Genomic DNA, 19,795 nt, shown 5'->3' on the forward strand with positions numbered 1-19,795 from the left:
AATGACAACTTCAAAAAAAATGGCATTGGGAGATGATTTACTAACATATTATAAGGTGTCTCTCTTTTAAAATGGTGTGAGTAGTTGTCATAATTAGCTAAGTCTGACTAAATATTTTTATATGTTGCATGACAAAAAACTATTTGTAACTGTGAAGGGTATATACAAATAAAATGAAAGATTAAAACATTTGGACTTTGAAGGGTATCTACAAATGAAATGAAAGGATAAAACATTTGGAGAATGCGAGCATCGTTCTCGCTACCTCTCGCATGCTAAGCGAGCGCTCTACCATCTGAGCTAATTCCCCATTGATGAATGACTTCTTTAAAAAAATGGCATTGGGAGATGATTTACTAACATATTATAAGGTGTATCTCCTTTAAAATGGTGTGAGTAGTTGGCATAATTAGCTAAGTCTGACTGAATATTTTTATATGTTGCATGACAAAAAACTATTTGTAACTGTGAATACAAATAAAATGAAAGATTAAAAGATTTGGACTGTGAAGGGTATCTACAAATGAAATGAAAGGCTAAACCATTTGGAGAATGCGAGCATCGATCTCGCTACCTCTCGCATGCTAAGTGAGCGCTCTACCGTCTGAGCTAATTCCCCATTGATGAATGACAACTTCAAAAAAAATGGCATTGGGAGATGATTTACTAACATATTATAAGGTGTCTCTCTTTTAAAATGGTGTGAGTAGTTGTCATAATTAGCTAAGTCTGACTAAATATTTTTATATGTTGCATGACAAAAAACTATTTGTAACTGTGAAGGGTATATACAAATAAAATGATAGATTAAAACATTTGGACTGTGAAGGGTATCTACAAATGAAATGAAAGGATAAAACATTTGGAGAATGCGAGCATCGATCTCGCTACCTCTCGCATGCTAAGCGAGCGCTCTACCATCTGAGCTAATTCCCCATTGATGAATGACTTCTTTAAAAAAATGGCATTGGGAGATGATTTACTAACATATTATAAGGTGTATCTCCTTTAAAATGGTGTGAGTAGTTGGCATAATTAGCTAAGTCTGACTGAATATTTTTATATGTTGCATGACAAAAAACTATTTGTAACTGTGAAGGGTATATACAAATAAAATGAAAGATTAAAACATTTGGACTTTGAAGGGTATCTACAAATTAAAGAAAGGATAAAACAGTTGGAGAATGCGAGCATCGATCTTGCTACCTCTCGCATGCTAAGCGAGCGCTCTACCATCTGAGCTAATTCCCCATTGATGAATAAAAACTTCAAAAAAATGGCATTGGGAGATTATTTACTAACATATTATAAGGTGTCTCTCTTTTAAAATGGTGTGAGTAGTTGGCATAATTAGCTAAGTCTGACTAAATATTTTTATATGTTGCATGACAAAAAACTATTTGTAACTGTGAAGGGTATATACAAATAAAGTGAAAGATTAAAACATTTGGACTTTGAAGGGTATCTACAAATGAAATGAAAGGATAAAACATTTGGAGAATGCGAGCATCGATCTCGCTACCTCTCGCATGCTAAACACTCTACCATCTAAGCTAATTCCCCATTGATGAAAGACTAGTTAAAAAAATGGCATTGGGAGATCATTTTCTAACATATTATAAGGTGTCTCTCTTTTAAAATGGTGTGAGTAGTTGTCATAATTAGCTAAGTCTGATTAAATATTTTTATATGTTGCATGACAAAAAACTATTTGTAACTGTGAAGGGTATATACAAATAAAATGAAAGATTAAAACATTTGGACTGTGAAGGGTATCTACAAATGAAATGAAAGGCTAAATCATTTGGAGAATGCGAGCATCGATCTCGCTACCTCTCGCATGCTAAGCGAGCGCTCTACCATCTGAGCTAATTCCCCATTGATGAATGACAACTTAAAAAAAAATGGCATTGGGAGATGATTTACTAACATATTATAAGGTGTCTCTCTTTCAAAATGGTGTGAGTAGTTGTCATAATTAGCTAAGTCTGACTAAATATTTTTATATGTTGCATGACAAAAAACTATTTGTAACTGTGAAGGGTATATACAAATAAAATGAAAGATTAAAACATTTGGACTTTGAAGGGTATCTACAAATGAAATGAAAGGATAAAACATTTGGAGAATGCGAGCATCGTTCTCGCTACCTCTCGCATGCTAAGTGAGCGCTCTACCATCTGAGCTAATTCCCCATTGATGAATGACTTCTTTAAAAAAATGGCATTGGGAGATGATTTACTAACATATTATAAGGTGTATCTCCTTTAAAATGGTGTGAGTAGTTGGCATAATTAGCTAAGTCTGACTGAATATTTTTATATGTTGCATGACAAAAAACTATTTGTAACTGTGAATACAAATAAAATGAAAGATTAAAAGATTTGGACTGTGAAGGGTATCTACAAATGAAATGAAAGGCTAAATCATTTGGAGAATGCGAGCATCGATCTCGCTACCTCTCGCATGCTAAGTGAGCTCTCTACCGGCTGAGCTAATTCCCCATTGATGAATGACAACTTCAAAAAAAATGGCATTGGGAGATGATTTACTAACATATTATAAGGTGTCTCTCTTTTAAAATGGTGTGAGTAGTTGTCATAATTAGCTAAGTCTGACTAAATATTTTTATATGTTGCATGACAAAAAACTATTTGTAACTGTGAAGGGTATATACAAATAAAATGAAAGATTAAAACATTTGGACTTTGAAGGGTATCTACAAATGAAATGAAAGGATAAAACATTTGGAGAATGCGAGCATCGTTCTCGCTACCTCTCGCATGCTAAGCGAGCGCTCTACCATCTGAGCTAATTCCCCATTGATGAATGACTTCTTTAAAAAAATGGCATTGGGAGATGATTTACTAACATATTATAAGGTGTATCTCCTTTAAAATGGTGTGAGTAGTTGGCATAATTAGCTAAGTCTGACTGAATATTTTTATATGTTGCATGACAAAAAACTATTTGTAACTGTGAATACAAATAAAATGAAAGATTAAAAGATTTGGACTGTGAAGGGTATCTACAAATGAAATGAAAGTCTAAATCATTTGGAGAATGCGAGCATCGATCTCGCTACCTCTCGCATGCTAAGTGAGCGCTCTACCGTCTGAGCTAATTCCCCATTGATGATTGACAACTTCAAAAAAATGGCATTGGGAGATGATTTACTAATATATTATAAGGTGTCTCTCTTTTAAAATGGTGTGAGTAGTTGTCATAATTAGCTAAGTCTGACTAAATATTTTTATATGTTGCATGACAAAAAACTATTTGTAACTGTGAAGGGTATATACAAATAAAATGATAGATTAAAACATTTGGACTGTGAAGGGTATCTACAAATGAAATGAAAGGATAAAACATTTGGAGAATGCGAGCATCGATCTTGCTACCTCTCGCATGCTAAGCAAGCGCTCTACCATCTGAGCTAATTCCCCATTGATGAAAGACTAGTTCAAAAAATGGCATTGGGAGATCATTTTCTAACATATTATAAGGTGTCTCTCTTTTAAAATGGTGTGAGTAGTTGTCATAATTAGCTAAGTCTGATTAAATATTTTTATATGTTGCATGACAAAAAACTATTTGTAACTGTGAATACAAATAAAATGAAAGATTAAAACATTTGGACTGTGAAGGGTATCTACAAATGAAATGAAAGGCTAAATCATTTGGAGAATGCGAGCATCGATCTCGCTACCTCTCGCATGCTAAGCGAGCGCTCTACCATCTGAGCTAATTCCCCATTGATGAATAATTACTTCAAAAAAATGGCATTGGGAGATGATTTACTAACATATTATAAGGTGTCTCTCTTTTAAAATGGTGTGAGTACTAGTCATAATTAGCTAAGTCTGACTAAATATTTTTATATGTTGCATGACAAAAAATTATTTGTAACTGTGAAGGGTATTTACAAATAAAATGAAAGATTAAAAGATTTGGACTGTGAAGGGTATCTACAAATGAAATGAAAGGATAAAACATTTGGAGAATGCGAGCATCGATCTCGCTACCTCTCGCATGCTAAGCGAGCGCTCTACCATCTGAGCTAATTCCCCATTGATGAATGACTACTTCAAAAAAAGGCATTGGGAGATCATTTACTAACATATTATAAGGTGTCTCTCCTTTAAAATGGTGTGAGTAGTTGTCATAATTAGCTAAGTCTGACTAAATATTTTTATATGTTGCATGACAAAAAACTATTTGTAACTGTGAATACAAATAAAATGAAAGATTAAAACATTTGGACTGTGTAGGGTATCTACAAATGAAATGAAAGGATAAAACATTTGGAAATTGAGAGCATCAATCTCGCTACCTCTCGCATGCTAAGCGAGCGCTCTACCATCTGAGCTAATTCCCCATTGATGAATGACTACTTCAAAAAAAGGCATTGGGAGATCATTTACTAACATATTATAAGGTGTCTCTCCTTTAAAATGGTGTGAGTAGTTGGCATAATTAGCTAAGTCTGACTAAATATTTTTATATGTTGCATGACAAAAAACTATTTGTAACTGTGAATACAAATAAAATGAAAGATTAAAACATTTGGACTGTGTAGGGTATCTACAAATGAAATGAAAGGATAAAACATTTGGAAATTGAGAGCATCAATCTCGCTACCTCTCGCATGCTAAGCGAGCGCTCTACCATCTGAGCTAATTCCCCATTGATGAATGACAAATTCAAAAAAATGGCATTGGGAGATGATTTACTAACATATTATAAGGTGTCTCTCTTTTAAAATGGTGTGAGTAGTTGTCATAATTAGCTAAGTCTGACTACATATTTTTATATGTTGCATGACAAAAAACTATTTGTAACTGTGAAGGGTATATACAAATAAAATAAAAGATTAAAACATTTGGACTTTGAAGGGTATCTACAAATGAAATGAAAGGATAAAACATTTGGAGAATGCGAGCATCGATCTCGCTACCTCTCGCATGCTAAGCGAGCGCTCTACCATCTGAGCTAATTCCCCATTGATGAATGACTACAGTACTTCAAAAAAATGGCATTGGGAGATCATTTTCTAACATATTATAAGGTGTCTCTCTTTTAAAATGGTGTGAGTAGTTGTCATAATTAGCTAAGTCTGATTAAATATTTTTATATGTTGCATGACAAAAAACTATTTGTAACTGTGAAGGGTATATACAAATAAAATGAAAGATTAAAACATTTGGACTGTGAAGGGTATCTACAATTGAAATGAAAGGCTAAATCATTTGGAGAATGCGAGCATCGATCTCGCTACCTTTCGCATGCTAAGCGAGCGCTCTACCATCTGAGCTAATTCCCCATTGATGAATGACAACTTAAAAAAAAATGGCATTGGGAGATGATTTACTAACATATTATAAGGTGTCTCTCTTTTAAAATGGTGTGAGTAGTTGTCATAATTAGCTAAGTCTGACTAAATATTTTTATATGTTGCATGACAAAAAACTATTTGTAACTGTGAAGGGTATATACAAATAAAATGAAAGATTAAAACATTTGGACTTTGAAGGGTATCTACAAATGAAATGAAAGGATAAAACATTTGGAGAATGCGAGCATCGTTCTCGCTACCTCTCTCATGCTAAGCGAGCGCTCTACCATCTGAGCTAATTCCCCATTGATGAATGACTTCTTTAAAAAAATGGCATTGGGAGATGATTTACTAACATATTATAAGGTGTATCTCCTTTAAAATGGTGTGAGTAGTTGGCATAATTAGCTAAGTCTGACTGAATATTTTTATATGTTGCATGACAAAAAACTATTTGTAACTGTGAATACAAATAAAATGAAAGATTAAAAGATTTGGACTGTGAAGGGTATCTACAAATGAAATGAAAGGCTAAATCATTTGGAGAATGCGAGCATCGATCTCGCTATCTCTCGCATGCTAAGTGAGCGCTCTACCGTCTGAGCTAATTCCCCATTGGAGAATGACAACTTCAAAAAAAATTGCATTGGGAGATGATTTACTAACATATTATAAGGTGTCTCTCTTTTAAAATGGTGTGAGTAGTTGTCATAATTAGCTAAGTCTGACTAAATATTTTTATATGTTGCATGACAAAAAACTATTTGTAACTGTGAATTGTATATACAAATAAAATGATAGATTAAAACATTTGGACTGTAAACGGTATCTACAAATGAAATGAAAGGATAAAACATTTGGAGAATGCGAGCATCGATCTCGCTACCTCTCGCATGCTAAGCGAGCGCTCTACCATCTGAGCTAATTCCCCATTGATGAATGACTTCTTTAAAAAAATGGCATTGGGAGATGATTTACTAACATATTATAAGGTGTATCTCCTTTAAAATGGTGTGAGTAGTTGGCATAATTAGCTAAGTCTGACTGAATATTTTTATATGTTGCATGACAAAAAACAATTTGTAACTGTGAAGGGTATATACAAATAAAATGAAAGATTAAAACATTTGGACTTTGAATGGTATCTACAAATGAAATGAAAGGATAAAACAGTTGGAGAATGCGAGCATCGATCTTGCTACCTCTCGCATGCTAAGCGAGCGCTCTACCATCTGAGCTAATTCCCCATTGATGAAAGACTAGTTCAAAAAATGGCATTGGGAGATCATTTTCTAACATATTATAAGGTGTCTCTCTTTTAAAATGGTGTGAGTAGTTGTCATAATTAGCTAAGTCTGATTAAATATTTTATATGTTGCATGACAAAAAACTATTTGTAACTGTGAAGGGTATATACAAATAAAATGAAAGATTAAAACATTTGGACTTTGAAGGGTATCTACAAATGAAAGGATAAAACATTTGGAGAATGCGAGCATCGATCTCGCTACCTCTCGCATGCTAAGCGAGCGCTCTACCATCTGAGCTAATTCCCCATTGATGAATGACTACTTCAAAAAAATGGCATTGGGAGATGATTTACTAACATATTATAAGGTGTCTCTCTTTTAAAATGGTGTGAGTACTAGTCATAATTAGCTAAGTCTGACTAAATATTTTTATATGTTGCATGACAAAAAATTATTTGTAACTGTGAAGGGTATTTACAAATAAAATGAAAGATTAAAAGATTTGGACTGTGAAGGGTATCTACAAATGAAATGAAAGGATAAAACATTTGGAGAATGCGAGCATCGATCTCGCTACCTCTCGCATGCTAAGCGAGCGCTCTACCATCTGAGCTAATTCCCCATTGATGAATGATTACTTCAAAAAAAGGCATTGGGAGATCATTTACTAACATATTATAAGGTGTCTCTCCTTTAAAATGGTGTGAGTAGTTGTCATAATTAGCTAAGTCTGACTAAATATTTTTATATGTTGCATGACAAAAAACTATTTGTAACTGTGAATACAAATAAAATGAAATATTAAAACATTTGGACTCTGTAGGGTATCTACAAATGAAATGAAAGGATAAAACATTTGGAAATGGAGAGCATCAATCTCACTACCTCTCGCATGCTAAGCGAGCGCTCTACCATCTGAGCTAATTCCCCATTGATGAATGACTACTTCAAAAAAAGGCATTGGGAGATCATTTACTAACATATTATAAGGTGTCTCTCCTTTAAAATGGTGTGAGTAGTTGGCATAATTAGCTAAGTCTGACTAAATATTTTTATATGTTGCATGACAAAAAACTATTTGTAACTGTGAATACAAATAAAATGAAAGATTAAAACATTTGGACTGTGTAGGTTATCTACAAATGAAATGAAAGGATAAAACATTTGGAAATTGAGAGCATCAATCTCGCTACCTCTCGCATGCTAAGCGAGCGCTCTACCATCAGAGCTAATTCCCCATTGATGAATGACAACTTCAAAAAAATGGCATTGGGAGATGATTTACTAACATATTATAAGGTGTCTCTCTTTTAAAATGGTGTGAGTAGTTGTCATAATTTGCTAAGTCTGACTACATATTTTTATATGTTGCATGACAAAAAACTATTTGTAACTGTGAAGGGTATATACAAATAAAATGAAAGATTAAAACATTTGGACTTTGAAGGGTATCTACAAATGAAATGAAAGGATAAAACATTTGGAGAATGCGAGCATCGATCTCGCTACCTCTCGCATGCTAAGCGAGCGCTCTACCATCTGAGCTAATTCCCCATTGATGAATGAATACTTCAAAAAAAGGCATTGGGAGATCATTTACTAACATATTATAAGGTGTCTCTCTTTTAAAATGGTGTGAGTACTAGTCATAATTAGCTAAGTCTGACTAAATATTTTTATATGTTGCATGACAAAAAATTATTTGTAACTGTGAAGGGTATATACAAATAAAATGAAAGATTAAAAGATTTGGACTGTGAAGGGTATCTACAAATGAAATGAAAGGCTAAATCATTTGGAGAATGCGAACATCGATCTCGCTACCTCCCGCATGCTAAGCGAGCGCGCTACCATCTGAGCTAATTCCCCATTGATGAATGACAAGTTCAAAAAAAGGCATTGGGAGATGATTTACTAACATATTATAAGGTGTCTCTCTTTTAAAATGGTGTGAGTACTAGTCATAATTAGCTAAGTCTGACTAAATATTTTTATATGTTGCATGACAAAAAACTATTTGTAACTGTGAAGGGTATATACAAATAAAATGAAAGATTAAAACATTTGGACTTTGAAGGGTATCTACAAATGAAATGAAAGGATAAAACATTTGGAGAATGCGAGCATCGATCTCGCTACCTCTCGCATGCTAAGCGAGCGCTCTTCCATCTGAGCTAATTCCCCATTGATGAATGACTTCTTTAAAAAAATGGCATTGGGAGATGATTTACTAACATATTATAAGGTGTATCTCCTTTAAAATGGTGTGAGTAGTTGGCATAATTAGCTAAGTCTGACTGAATATTTTTATATGTTGCATGACAAAAAACTATTTGTAACTGTGAAGGGTATATACAAATAAAATGAAAGATTAAAACATTTGGACTTTGAAGGGTATCTACAAATGAAATGAAAGGATAAAACATTTGGAGAATGCGAGCATCGATCTCGCTACCTCTCGCATGCTAAGCGAGCGCTCTACCATCTGAGCTAATTCCCCATTGATGAATGACTACTTCAAAAAAAGGCATTGGGAGATCATTTACTAACATATTATAAGGTGTCTCTCCTTTAAAATGGTGTGAGTAGTTGGCATAATTAGCTAAGTCTGACTAAATATTTTTATATGTTGCATGACAAAAAACTATTTGTAACTGTGAATACAAATAAAATGAAAGATTAAAACATTTGGACTGTGAAGGGTATCTACAATTGAAATGAAAGGCTAAATCATTTGGAGAATGCGAGCATCGATCTCGCTACCTTTCACATGCTAAGCGAGCGCTCTACCATCTGAGCTAATTCCCCATTGATGAATGACAACTTAAAAAAAAATGGCATTGGGAGATGATTTACTAACATATTATAAGGTGTCTCTCTTATAAAATGGTGTGAGTAGTTGTCATAATTAGCTAAGTCTGACTAAATATTTTTATATGTTGCATGACAAAAAACTATTTGTAACTGTGAAGGGTATATACAAATAAAATGAAAGATTAAAAGATTTGGACTGTGAAGGGTATCTACAAATGAAATGAAAGGCTAAATCATTTGGAGAATGCGAACATCGATCTCGCTACCTCCCGCATGCTAAGCGAGCGCGCTACCATCTGAGCTAATTCCCCATTGATGAATGACAAGTTCAAAAAAAGGCATTGGGAGATGATTTACTAACATATTATAAGGTGTCTCTCTTTTAAAATGGTGTGAGTACTAGTCATAATTAGCTAAGTCTGACTAAATATTTTTATATGTTGCATGACAAAAAACTATTTGTAACTGTGAAGGGTATATACAAATAAAATGAAAGATTAAAACATTTGGACTTTGAAGGGTATCTACAAATGAAATGAAAGGATAAAACATTTGGAGAATGCGAGCATCGATCTCGCTACCTCTCGCATGCTAAGCGAGCGCTCTTCCATCTGAGCTAATTCCCCATTGATGAATGACTTCTTTAAAAAAATGGCATTGGGAGATGATTTACTAACATATTATAAGGTGTATCTCCTTTAAAATGGTGTGAGTAGTTGGCATAATTAGCTAAGTCTGACTGAATATTTTTATATGTTGCATGACAAAAAACTATTTGTAACTGTGAAGGGTATATACAAATAAAATGAAAGATTAAAACATTTGGACTTTGAAGGGTATCTACAAATGAAATGAAAGGATAAAACATTTGGAGAATGCGAGCATCGATCTCGCTACCTCTCGCATGCTAAGCGAGCGCTCTACCATCTGAGCTAATTCCCCATTGATGAATGACTACTTCAAAAAAAGGCATTGGGAGATCATTTACTAACATATTATAAGGTGTCTCTCCTTTAAAATGGTGTGAGTAGTTGGCATAATTAGCTAAGTCTGACTAAATATTTTTATATGTTGCATGACAAAAAACTATTTGTAACTGTGAATACAAATAAAATGAAAGATTAAAACATTTGGACTGTGAAGGGTATCTACAATTGAAATGAAAGGCTAAATCATTTGGAGAATGCGAGCATCGATCTCGCTACCTTTCACATGCTAAGCGAGCGCTCTACCATCTGAGCTAATTCCCCATTGATGAATGACAACTTAAAAAAAAATGGCATTGGGAGATGATTTACTAACATATTATAAGGTGTCTCTCTTATAAAATGGTGTGAGTAGTTGTCATAATTAGCTAAGTCTGACTAAATATTTTTATATGTTGCATGACAAAAAACTATTTGTAACTGTGAAGGGTATATACAAATAAAATGAAAGATTAAAACATTTGGACTTTGAAGGGTATCTACAAATGAAATGAAAGGATAAAACATTTGGAGAATGCGAGCATCGATCTCGCTACCTCTCGCATGCTAAGCGAGCGCTCTACCATCTGAGCTAATTCCCCATTGATGAATGACTTCTTTAAAAAAATGGCATTGGGAGATGATTTACTAACATATTATAAGGTGTATCTCCTTTAAAATGGTGTGAGTAGTTGGCATAATTAGCTAAGTCTGACTGAATATTTTTATATGTTGCATGACAAAAAACTATTTGTAACTGTGAAGGGTATATACAAATAAAATGAAAGATTAAAACATTTGGACTTTGAAGGGTATCTACAAATGAAATGAAAGGATAAAACATTTGGAGAATGCGAGCATCGTTCTCGCTACCTCTCTCATGCTAAGCGAGCGCTCTACCATCTGAGCTAATTCCCCATTGATGAATGACTTCTTTAAAAAAATGGCATTGGGAGATGATTTACTAACATATTATAAGGTGTATCTCCTTTAAAATGGTGTGAGTAGTTGGCATAATTAGATAAGTCTGACTGAATATTTTTATATGTTGCATGACAAAAAACTATTTGTAACTGTGAATACAAATAAAATGAAAGATTAAAAGATTTGGACTGTGAAGGGTATCTACAAATGAAATGAAAGGCTAAATCATTTGGAGAATGCGAGCATCGATCTCGCTATCTCTCGCATGCTAAGTGAGCGCTCTACCGTCTGAGCTAATTCCCCATTGAAGAATGACAACTTCAAAAAAAATTGCATTGGGAGATGATTTACTAACATATTATAAGGTGTCTCTCTTTTAAAATGGTGTGAGTAGTTGTCATAATTAGCTAAGTCTGACTAAATATTTTTATATGTTGCATGACAAAAAACTATTTGTAACTGTGAATTGTATATACAAATAAAATGATAGATTAAAACATTTGGACTGTAAACGGTATCTACAAATGAAATGAAAGGATAAAACATTTGGAGAATGCGAGCATCGATCTCGCTACCTCTCGCATGCTAAGCGAGCGCTCTACCATCTGAGCTAATTCCCCATTGATGAATGACTTCTTTAAAAAAATGGCATTGGGAGATGATTTACTAACATATTATAAGGTGTATCTCCTTTAAAATGGTGTGAGTAGTTGGCATAATTAGCTAAGTCTTGAAAAAGTTCCCGTCCTGTGAGGGTACGAAACGCGTTGACGCAATACATACTTCACCTGACGTCTCTCCAAGGTTCCACCTCCGACTCAGCTTCCAGCCGCACAGCTGACTCCTAGCGTTTACCGCTAAATTCAAAGCCGGCGTTTCACGCGGCCACCGGCTGATTGCCAACTCATCTGCCGCCCCTAACAGCTCCGACGAGCACCTGCTACACAGGCCGTGACCGTGCTCGGTCCCCCGGTTCATCTTACAAGGGGACGCAGGCTACTAACACCACGGAGCGCTACTGAGCGCAATCATCATAGCCGCTCTACATACAGCGTTCTTCAGCTGCTTGTCCCTGCCTCCTGGAGGGTCACTTGGGTCGAGCCAAACAAACACCTATTTGGCTCCCCGCTATCTACAATCATCTGGCTCCGACGAGCACCTGCTACACAGGCCGTGACCGTGCTCGGTCCCCCGGTTCATCTTACAAGGGGACGCACGCTACTAACACCACGGAGCGCTACTGAGCGCAATCATCATAGCCGCTCTACATACAGCGTTCTTCAGCTGCTTGTCCCTGCCTCCTGGAGGGTCACTTGGGTCGAGCTAAACAAACACCTATTTGGCTCCCCGCTATCTACAATCATCTGGGTGAGATAAATTCTCCTATTTTATAAATAAGAACTGCCTACCATCTAGTGCATGTTTGTCTACATGCTAATCTGGCTTCTTTAAATTCATGACTGCTTAATATTGTGCTTTCTTCTATTTCCTTGGAACTGAGTTAAACCCTATCATTGGGAATCTACCCCACCTTGGAGACACCTCACTATTCAAGATTTATTCTTAAATATGCTTTTTTATATATTTTAGTGTTATTGTACATGTATATGTGGTTGATAAAAAATTCTTTTTTACATTTATAAAATATTAATTTCTACAAGCGTGTCCAGTCTCATTCCTTTCTGGTCATACCCACACTTGACTTGGAGTTCATAATTTACTATATCCAGCAGCGCAATTGTGTTAAAACCCTTCCCCCATAATTAGCTAAGTCTGACTGAATATTTTTATATGTTGCATGACAAAAAACTATTTGTAACTGTGAAGGGTATATACAAATAAAATGAAAGATTAAAACATTTGGACTTTGAATGGTATCTACAAATGAAATGAAAGGATAAAACAGTTGGAGAATGCGAGCATCGATCTTGCTACCTCTCGCATGCTAAGCGAGCGCTCTACCATCTGAGCTAATTCCCCATTGATGAAAGACTAGTTCAAAAAATGGCATTGGGAGATCATTTTCTAACATATTATAAGGTGTCTCTCTTTTAAAATGGTGTGAGTAGTTGTCATAATTAGCTAAGTCTGATTAAATATTTTATATGTTGCATGACAAAAAACTATTTGTAACTGTGAAGGGTATATACAAATAAAATGAAAGATTAAAACATTTGGACTGTGAAGGGTATCTACAAATGAAATGAAAGGATAAAACATTTGGAGAACGCGAGCATCGATCTCGCTACCTCTCGCATGCTAAGCGAGCGCTCTACCATCTGAGCTAATTCCCCATTGATGAATGATTACTTCAAAAAAAGGCATTGGGAGATCATTTACTAACATATTATAAGGTGTCTCTCCTTTAAAATGGTGTGAGTAGTTGTCATAATTAGCTAAGTCTGACTAAATATTTTTATATGTTGCATGACAAAAAACTATTTGTAACTGTGAATACAAATAAAATTAAATATTAAAACATTTGGACTGTGTAGGGTATCTACAAATGAAATGAAAGGATAAAACATTTGGAAATTGAGAGCATCAATCTCGCTACCTCTCGCATGCTAAGCGAGCGCTCTACCATCTGAGCTAATTCCCCATTGATGAATGACTACTTCAAAAAAAGGCATTGGGAGATCATTTACTAACATATTATAAGGTGTCTCTCCTTTAAAATGGTGTGAGTAGTTGGCATAATTAGCTAAGTCTGACTAAATATTTTTATATGTTGCATGACAAAAAACTATTTGTAACTGTGAATACAAATAAAATTAAATATTAAAACATTTGGACTGTGTAGGGTATCTACAAATGAAATGAAAGGATAAAACATTTGGAAATTGAGAGCATCAATCTCGCTACCTCTCGCATGCTAAGCGAGCGCTCTACCATCTGAGCTAATTCCCCATTGATGAATGACAACTTCAAAAAAATGGCATTGGGAGATGATTTACTAACATATTATAAGGTGTCTCTCTTTTAAAATGGTGTGAGTAGTTGTCATAATTAGCTAAGTCTGACTACATATTTTTATATGTTGCATGACAAAAAACTATTTGTAACTGTGAAGGGTATATACAAATAAAATGAAAGATTAAAACATTTGGACTTTGAAGGGTATCTACAAATGAAATGAAAGGATAAAACATTTGGAGAATGCGAGCATCGATCTCGCTACCTCTCGCATGCTAAGCGAGCGCTCTACCATCTGAGCTAATTCCCCATTGATGAATGAATACTTCAAAAAAAGGCATTGGGAGATCATTTACTAACATATTATAAGGTGTCTCTCTTTTAAAATGGTGTGAGTACTAGTCATAATTAGCTAAGTCTGACTAAATATTTTTATATGTTGCATGACAAAAGATTATTTGTAACTGTGAAGGGTATATACAAATAAAATAAAAGATTAAAAGATTTGGACTGTGAAGGGTATCTACAAATGAAATGAAAGGCTAAATCATTTGGAGGATGCGAACATCGATCTCGCTACCTCCCGCATGCTAAGCGAGCGCGCTACCATCTGAGCTAATTCCCCATTGATGAATGACAAGTTCAAAAAAAGGCATTGGGAGATGATTTACTAACATATTATAAGGTGTCTCTCTTTTAAAATGGTGTGAGTACTAGTCATAATTAGCTAAGTCTGACTAAATATTTTTATATGTTGCATGACAAAAAACTATTTGTAACTGTGAAGGGTATATACAAATAAAATGAAAGATTAAAACATTTGGACTTTGAAGGGTATCTACAAATGAAATGAAAGGATAAAACATTTGGAGATTGCGAGCATCGATCTCGCTACCTCTCGCATGCTAAGCGAGCGCTCTACCATCTGAGCTAATTCCCCATTGATGAATGACTTCTTTAAAAAAATGGCATTGGGAGATGATTTACTAACATATTATAAGGTGTATCTCCTTTAAAATGGTGTGAGTAGTTGGCATAATTAGCTAAGTCTGACTGAATATTTTTATATGTTGCATGACAAAAAACTATTTGTAACTGTGAAGGGTATATACAAATAAAATGAAAGATTAAAACATTTGGACTTTGAAGGGTATCTACAAATGAAATGAAAGGATAAAACATTTGGAGAATGCGAGCATCGATCTCGCTACCTCTCGCATGCTAAGCGAGCGCTCTACCATCTGAGCTAATTCCCCATTGATGAATGACTACTTCAAAAAAAGGCATTGGGAGATCATTTACTAACATATTATAAGGTGTCTCTCCTTTAAAATGGTGTGAGTAGTTGGCATAATTAGCTAAGTCTGACTAAATATTTTTATATGTTGCATGACAAAAAACTATTTGTAACTGTGAATACAAATAAAATGAAAGATTAAAACATTTGGACTTTGAAGGGTATCTACAAATGAAATGAAAGGATAAAACATTTGGAGAATGCGAGCATCGATCTCGCTACCTCTCGCATGCTAAGCGAGCGCTCTACCATCTGAGCTAATTCCCCATTGATGAATGACTGCTTCAAAAAAATGGCATTGGGAGATGATTTACTAACATATTATAAGGTGTCTCTCCTTTAAAATGGTTTGAGTAGTTGGCATAATTAGCTAAGTCTGACTAAATATTTTGATATGTTGCATGACAAAAAACTATTTGTAACTGTGAATACAAATAAAATGAAAGATTAAAACATTTGGACTGTGTAGGGTATCTACAAATGAAATGAAAGGATAAAACATTTGGAAATTGAGAGCATCAATCTCGCTACCTCTCGCATGCTAAGCGAGCGCTCTACCATCTGAGCTAATTCCCCATTGATGAATGACAAGTTCAAAAAAATGGCATTGGGAGATGATTTACTAACATATTATAAGGTGTCTCTCTTTTAAAATGGTGTGAGTAGTTGTCATAATTAGCTGCGTCTGACTACATATTTTTATATGTTGCATGACAAAAAACTATTTGTAACTGTGAAGGGTATATACAAATAAAATGAAAAATTAAAACATTTGGACTTTGAAGGGTATCTACAAATGAAATGAAAGGATAAAACATTTGGAGAATGCGAGCATCGATCTCGCTACTTCTCGCATGCTAAGCGAGCGCTCTACCATCTGAGCTAATTCCCCATTGATGAAGGACTACTTCAAAAAAAGGCATTGGGAGATCATTTACTAACATATTATAAGGTGTCTCTCTTTTAAAATGGTGTGAGTACTAGTCATAATTAGCTAAGTCTGACTAAATATTTTTATATGTTGCATGACAAAAAACTATTTGTAACTGTGAAGGGTATATACAAATAAAATGAAAGATTAAAAGATTTGGACTGTGAAGGGTATCTACAAATGAAATGAAAGGATAAAACATTTGGAGAATGCGAGCATCGATCTCACTACCTCTTGCATGCTAAGCGAGCGCTCTACCATCTGAGCTAATTCCCCATTGATGAATGACTCCTTCAAAAAAAGGCATTGGGAGATCATTTACTAACATATTATAAGGTGTCTCTCCTTTAAAATGGTGTGAGTAGTTGGCATAATTAGCTAAGTCTGACTAAATATTTTTATATGTTGCATGACAAAAAACTATTTGTAACTGTGAATACAAATAAAATGAAAGATTAAAAGATTTGGACTTTGAAGGGTATCTACAAATGAAATGAAAGGATAAAACATTTGGAGAATGCGAGCATCGATCTCGCTACCTCTCGCATGCTAAGCGAGCGCTCTACCATCTGAGCTAATTCCCCATTGATGAATGACTACTTCAAAAAAAGGCATTGGGAGATCATTTACTAACATATTATAAGGTGTCTCTCCTTTAAAATGGTGTGAGTAGTTGGCATAATTTTGCTAAGTCTGACTGAATATTTTTATATGTTGCATGACAAAAAACTATTTGTAACTGTGAATACAAATAAAATGAAAGATTAAAACATTTGGACTTTGAAGGGTATCTACAAATGAAATGAAAGGATAAAACATTTGGAGAATGCGAGCATCGATCTCGCTACCTCTCGCATGCTAAGCGAGCGCTCTACCATCTGAGCTAATTCCCCATTGATGAATGACTACTTCAAAAAAAGGCATTGGGAGATCATTTACTAACATATTATAAGGTGTCTCTCCTTTAAAATGGTGTGAGTAGTTGGCATAATTTTGCTAAGTCTGACTAAATATTTTTATATGTTGCATGACAAAAAACTATTTGTAACTGTGAATACAAATAAAATGAAAGATTAAAACATTTGGACTTTGAAGGGTATCTACAAATGAAATGAAAGGATAAAACATTTGGAGAATGTGAGCATCGATCTCGCTACCTCTCGCATGCTAAGCGAGCGCTCTACCATCTGAGCTAATTCCCCATTGATGAATGACTACTTTAAAAAAATGGCATTGGGAGATGATTTACTAACATATTATAAGGTGTCTCTCCTTTAAAATGGTTTGAGTAGTTGGCATAATTAGCTAAGTCTGACTAAATATTTTTATATGTTGCATGACAAAAAACTATTTGTAACTGTGAATACAAAAAACTATTTGTAACTGTGAAGGGTATATACAAATAAAATGAAAGATTAAAACATTTGGACTGTGAAGGGTATCTACAAATGAAATGAAAGGCTAAATCATTTGGAGAATGCGAGCATCGATCTCGCTACCTCTCGCATGCTAAGCGAGCGCTCTACCATCTGAGCTAATTCCCCATTGATGAATGACAACTTAAAAAAAAATGGCATTGGGAGATGATTTACTAACATATTATAAGGTGTCTCTCTTTTAAAATGGTGTGAGTAGTTGTCATAATTAGCTAAGTCTGACTAAATATTTTTATATGTTGCATGACAAAAAACTATTTGTAACTGTGAAGGGTATATACAAATAAAATGAAAGATTAAAACATTTGGACTTTGAAGGGTATCTACAAATGAAATGAAAGGATAAAACATTTGGAGAATGCGAGCATCGTTCTCGCTACCTCTCGCATGCTAAGCGAGCGCTCTACCATCTGAGCTAATTCCCCATTGATGAATGACTTCTTTAAAAAAATGGCATTGGGAGATGATTTACTAACATATTATAAGGTGTATCTCCTTTAAAATGGTGTGAGTAGTTGGCATAATTAGCTAAGTCTGACTGAATATTTTTATATGTTGCATGACAAAAAACTATTTGTAACTGTGAATACAAATAAAATGAAAGATTAAAAGATTTGGACTGTGAAGGGTATCTACAAATGAAATGAAAGGCTAAATCATTTGGAGAATGCGAGCATCGATCTCGCTACCTCTCGCATGCTAAGTGAGCGCTCTACCGGCTGAGCTAATTCCCCATTGATAAATGACAACTTCAAAAAAAATGGCATTGGGAGATGATTTACTAACATATTATAAGGTGTCTCTCTTTTAAAATGGTGTGAGTAGTTGTCATAATTAGCTAAGTCTGACTAAATATTTTTATATGTTGCATGACAAAAAACTATTTGTAACTGTGAAGGGTATATACAAATAAAATGAAAGATTAAAACATTTGGACTTTGAAAGGTATCTACAAATGAAATGAAAGGATAAAACATTTGGAGAATGCGAGCATCGTTCTCGCTACCTCTCGCATGCTAAGCGAGCGCTCTACCATCTGAGCTAATTCCCCATTGATGAATGACTTCTTTAAAAAAATGGCATTGGGAGATGATTTACTAACATATTATAAGGTGTATCTCCTTTAAAATGGTGTGAGTAGTTGGCATAATTAGCTAAGTCTGACTGAATATTTTTATATGTTGCATGACAAAAAACTATTTGTAACTGTGAATACAAATAAAATGAAAGATTAAAAGATTTGGACTGTGAAGGGTATCTACAAATGAAATGAAAGGCTAAACCATTTGGAGAATGCGAGCATCGATCTCACTACCTCTCGCATGCTAAGTGAGCGCTCTACCGTCTGAGCTAATTCCCCATTGATGAATGACAACTTCAAAAAAAATGGCATTGGGAGATGATTTACTAACATATTATAAGGTGTCTCTCTTTTAAAATGGTGTGAGTAGTTGTCATAATTAGCTAAGTCTGACTAAATATTTTTATATGTTGCATGACAAAAAACTATTTGTAACTGTGAAGGGTATATACAAATAAAATGATAGATTAAAACATTTGGACTGTGAAGGGTATCTACAAATGAAATGAAAGGATAAAACATTTGGAGAATGCGAGCATCGATCTCGCTACCTCTCGCATGCTAAGCGAGCGCTCTACCATCTGAGCTAATTCCCCATTGATGAATGACTTCTTTAAAAAAATGGCATTGGGAGATGATTTACTAACATATTATAAGGTGTATCTCCTTTAAAATGGTGTGAGTAGTTGGCATAATTAGCTAAGTCTGACTGAATATTTTTATATGTTGCATGACAAAAAACTATTTGTAACTGTGAAGGGTATATACAAATAAAATGAAAGATTAAAACATTTGGACTTTGAAGGGTATCTACAAATTAAAGAAAGGATAAAACAGTTGGAGAAT

At 34.5% G+C, this 19,795-nt stretch overlaps 20 non-coding genes across 20 annotated transcripts; all 20 read right to left on the minus strand.

Moving 5' to 3' along the window:
- Nucleotides 1–863: 863 nt before the first annotated feature.
- TRNAA-AGC (transfer RNA alanine (anticodon AGC)) lies at nt 864–936 on the minus strand. The gene has a single exon. It is a non-coding gene; the product is annotated as a tRNA-Ala (tRNA).
- Nucleotides 937–1,805: 869 nt separating this feature from the next.
- On the minus strand, nt 1,806–1,878 carry TRNAA-AGC (transfer RNA alanine (anticodon AGC)). Its single transcript has one exon. It is a non-coding gene; the product is annotated as a tRNA-Ala (tRNA).
- A 1,803-nt stretch (nt 1,879–3,681) lies between these two features.
- On the minus strand, nt 3,682–3,754 carry TRNAA-AGC (transfer RNA alanine (anticodon AGC)). Its single transcript has one exon. It is a non-coding gene; the product is annotated as a tRNA-Ala (tRNA).
- A 243-nt stretch (nt 3,755–3,997) lies between these two features.
- On the minus strand, nt 3,998–4,070 carry TRNAA-AGC (transfer RNA alanine (anticodon AGC)). The gene has a single exon. It is a non-coding gene; the product is annotated as a tRNA-Ala (tRNA).
- An 859-nt stretch (nt 4,071–4,929) lies between these two features.
- TRNAA-AGC (transfer RNA alanine (anticodon AGC)) lies at nt 4,930–5,002 on the minus strand. Its single transcript has one exon. It is a non-coding gene; the product is annotated as a tRNA-Ala (tRNA).
- Nucleotides 5,003–6,193: 1,191 nt separating this feature from the next.
- Nucleotides 6,194–6,266, minus strand: TRNAA-AGC (transfer RNA alanine (anticodon AGC)). The gene has a single exon. It is a non-coding gene; the product is annotated as a tRNA-Ala (tRNA).
- A 552-nt stretch (nt 6,267–6,818) lies between these two features.
- On the minus strand, nt 6,819–6,891 carry TRNAA-AGC (transfer RNA alanine (anticodon AGC)). The gene has a single exon. It is a non-coding gene; the product is annotated as a tRNA-Ala (tRNA).
- A 243-nt stretch (nt 6,892–7,134) lies between these two features.
- Nucleotides 7,135–7,207, minus strand: TRNAA-AGC (transfer RNA alanine (anticodon AGC)). The gene has a single exon. It is a non-coding gene; the product is annotated as a tRNA-Ala (tRNA).
- An 859-nt stretch (nt 7,208–8,066) lies between these two features.
- On the minus strand, nt 8,067–8,139 carry TRNAA-AGC (transfer RNA alanine (anticodon AGC)). Its single transcript has one exon. It is a non-coding gene; the product is annotated as a tRNA-Ala (tRNA).
- Nucleotides 8,140–9,012: 873 nt separating this feature from the next.
- On the minus strand, nt 9,013–9,085 carry TRNAA-AGC (transfer RNA alanine (anticodon AGC)). The gene has a single exon. It is a non-coding gene; the product is annotated as a tRNA-Ala (tRNA).
- A 1,183-nt stretch (nt 9,086–10,268) lies between these two features.
- Nucleotides 10,269–10,341, minus strand: TRNAA-AGC (transfer RNA alanine (anticodon AGC)). Its single transcript has one exon. It is a non-coding gene; the product is annotated as a tRNA-Ala (tRNA).
- A 552-nt stretch (nt 10,342–10,893) lies between these two features.
- On the minus strand, nt 10,894–10,966 carry TRNAA-AGC (transfer RNA alanine (anticodon AGC)). Its single transcript has one exon. It is a non-coding gene; the product is annotated as a tRNA-Ala (tRNA).
- An 869-nt stretch (nt 10,967–11,835) lies between these two features.
- TRNAA-AGC (transfer RNA alanine (anticodon AGC)) lies at nt 11,836–11,908 on the minus strand. Its single transcript has one exon. It is a non-coding gene; the product is annotated as a tRNA-Ala (tRNA).
- Nucleotides 11,909–14,441: 2,533 nt separating this feature from the next.
- On the minus strand, nt 14,442–14,514 carry TRNAA-AGC (transfer RNA alanine (anticodon AGC)). Its single transcript has one exon. It is a non-coding gene; the product is annotated as a tRNA-Ala (tRNA).
- An 873-nt stretch (nt 14,515–15,387) lies between these two features.
- TRNAA-AGC (transfer RNA alanine (anticodon AGC)) lies at nt 15,388–15,460 on the minus strand. Its single transcript has one exon. It is a non-coding gene; the product is annotated as a tRNA-Ala (tRNA).
- Nucleotides 15,461–15,695: 235 nt separating this feature from the next.
- On the minus strand, nt 15,696–15,768 carry TRNAA-AGC (transfer RNA alanine (anticodon AGC)). The gene has a single exon. It is a non-coding gene; the product is annotated as a tRNA-Ala (tRNA).
- Nucleotides 15,769–16,943: 1,175 nt separating this feature from the next.
- Nucleotides 16,944–17,016, minus strand: TRNAA-AGC (transfer RNA alanine (anticodon AGC)). The gene has a single exon. It is a non-coding gene; the product is annotated as a tRNA-Ala (tRNA).
- Nucleotides 17,017–17,252: 236 nt separating this feature from the next.
- On the minus strand, nt 17,253–17,325 carry TRNAA-AGC (transfer RNA alanine (anticodon AGC)). The gene has a single exon. It is a non-coding gene; the product is annotated as a tRNA-Ala (tRNA).
- A 578-nt stretch (nt 17,326–17,903) lies between these two features.
- TRNAA-AGC (transfer RNA alanine (anticodon AGC)) lies at nt 17,904–17,976 on the minus strand. The gene has a single exon. It is a non-coding gene; the product is annotated as a tRNA-Ala (tRNA).
- Nucleotides 17,977–19,472: 1,496 nt separating this feature from the next.
- On the minus strand, nt 19,473–19,545 carry TRNAA-AGC (transfer RNA alanine (anticodon AGC)). Its single transcript has one exon. It is a non-coding gene; the product is annotated as a tRNA-Ala (tRNA).
- Nucleotides 19,546–19,795: the final 250 nt, after the last annotated feature.

This window comes from Crinia signifera, chromosome 3 (assembly GCF_055691185.1).
Source record: "Crinia signifera chromosome 3, ASM5569118v1, whole genome shotgun sequence".
NCBI classification, from domain to species: Eukaryota; Metazoa; Chordata; class Amphibia; order Anura; family Myobatrachidae; genus Crinia; species Crinia signifera.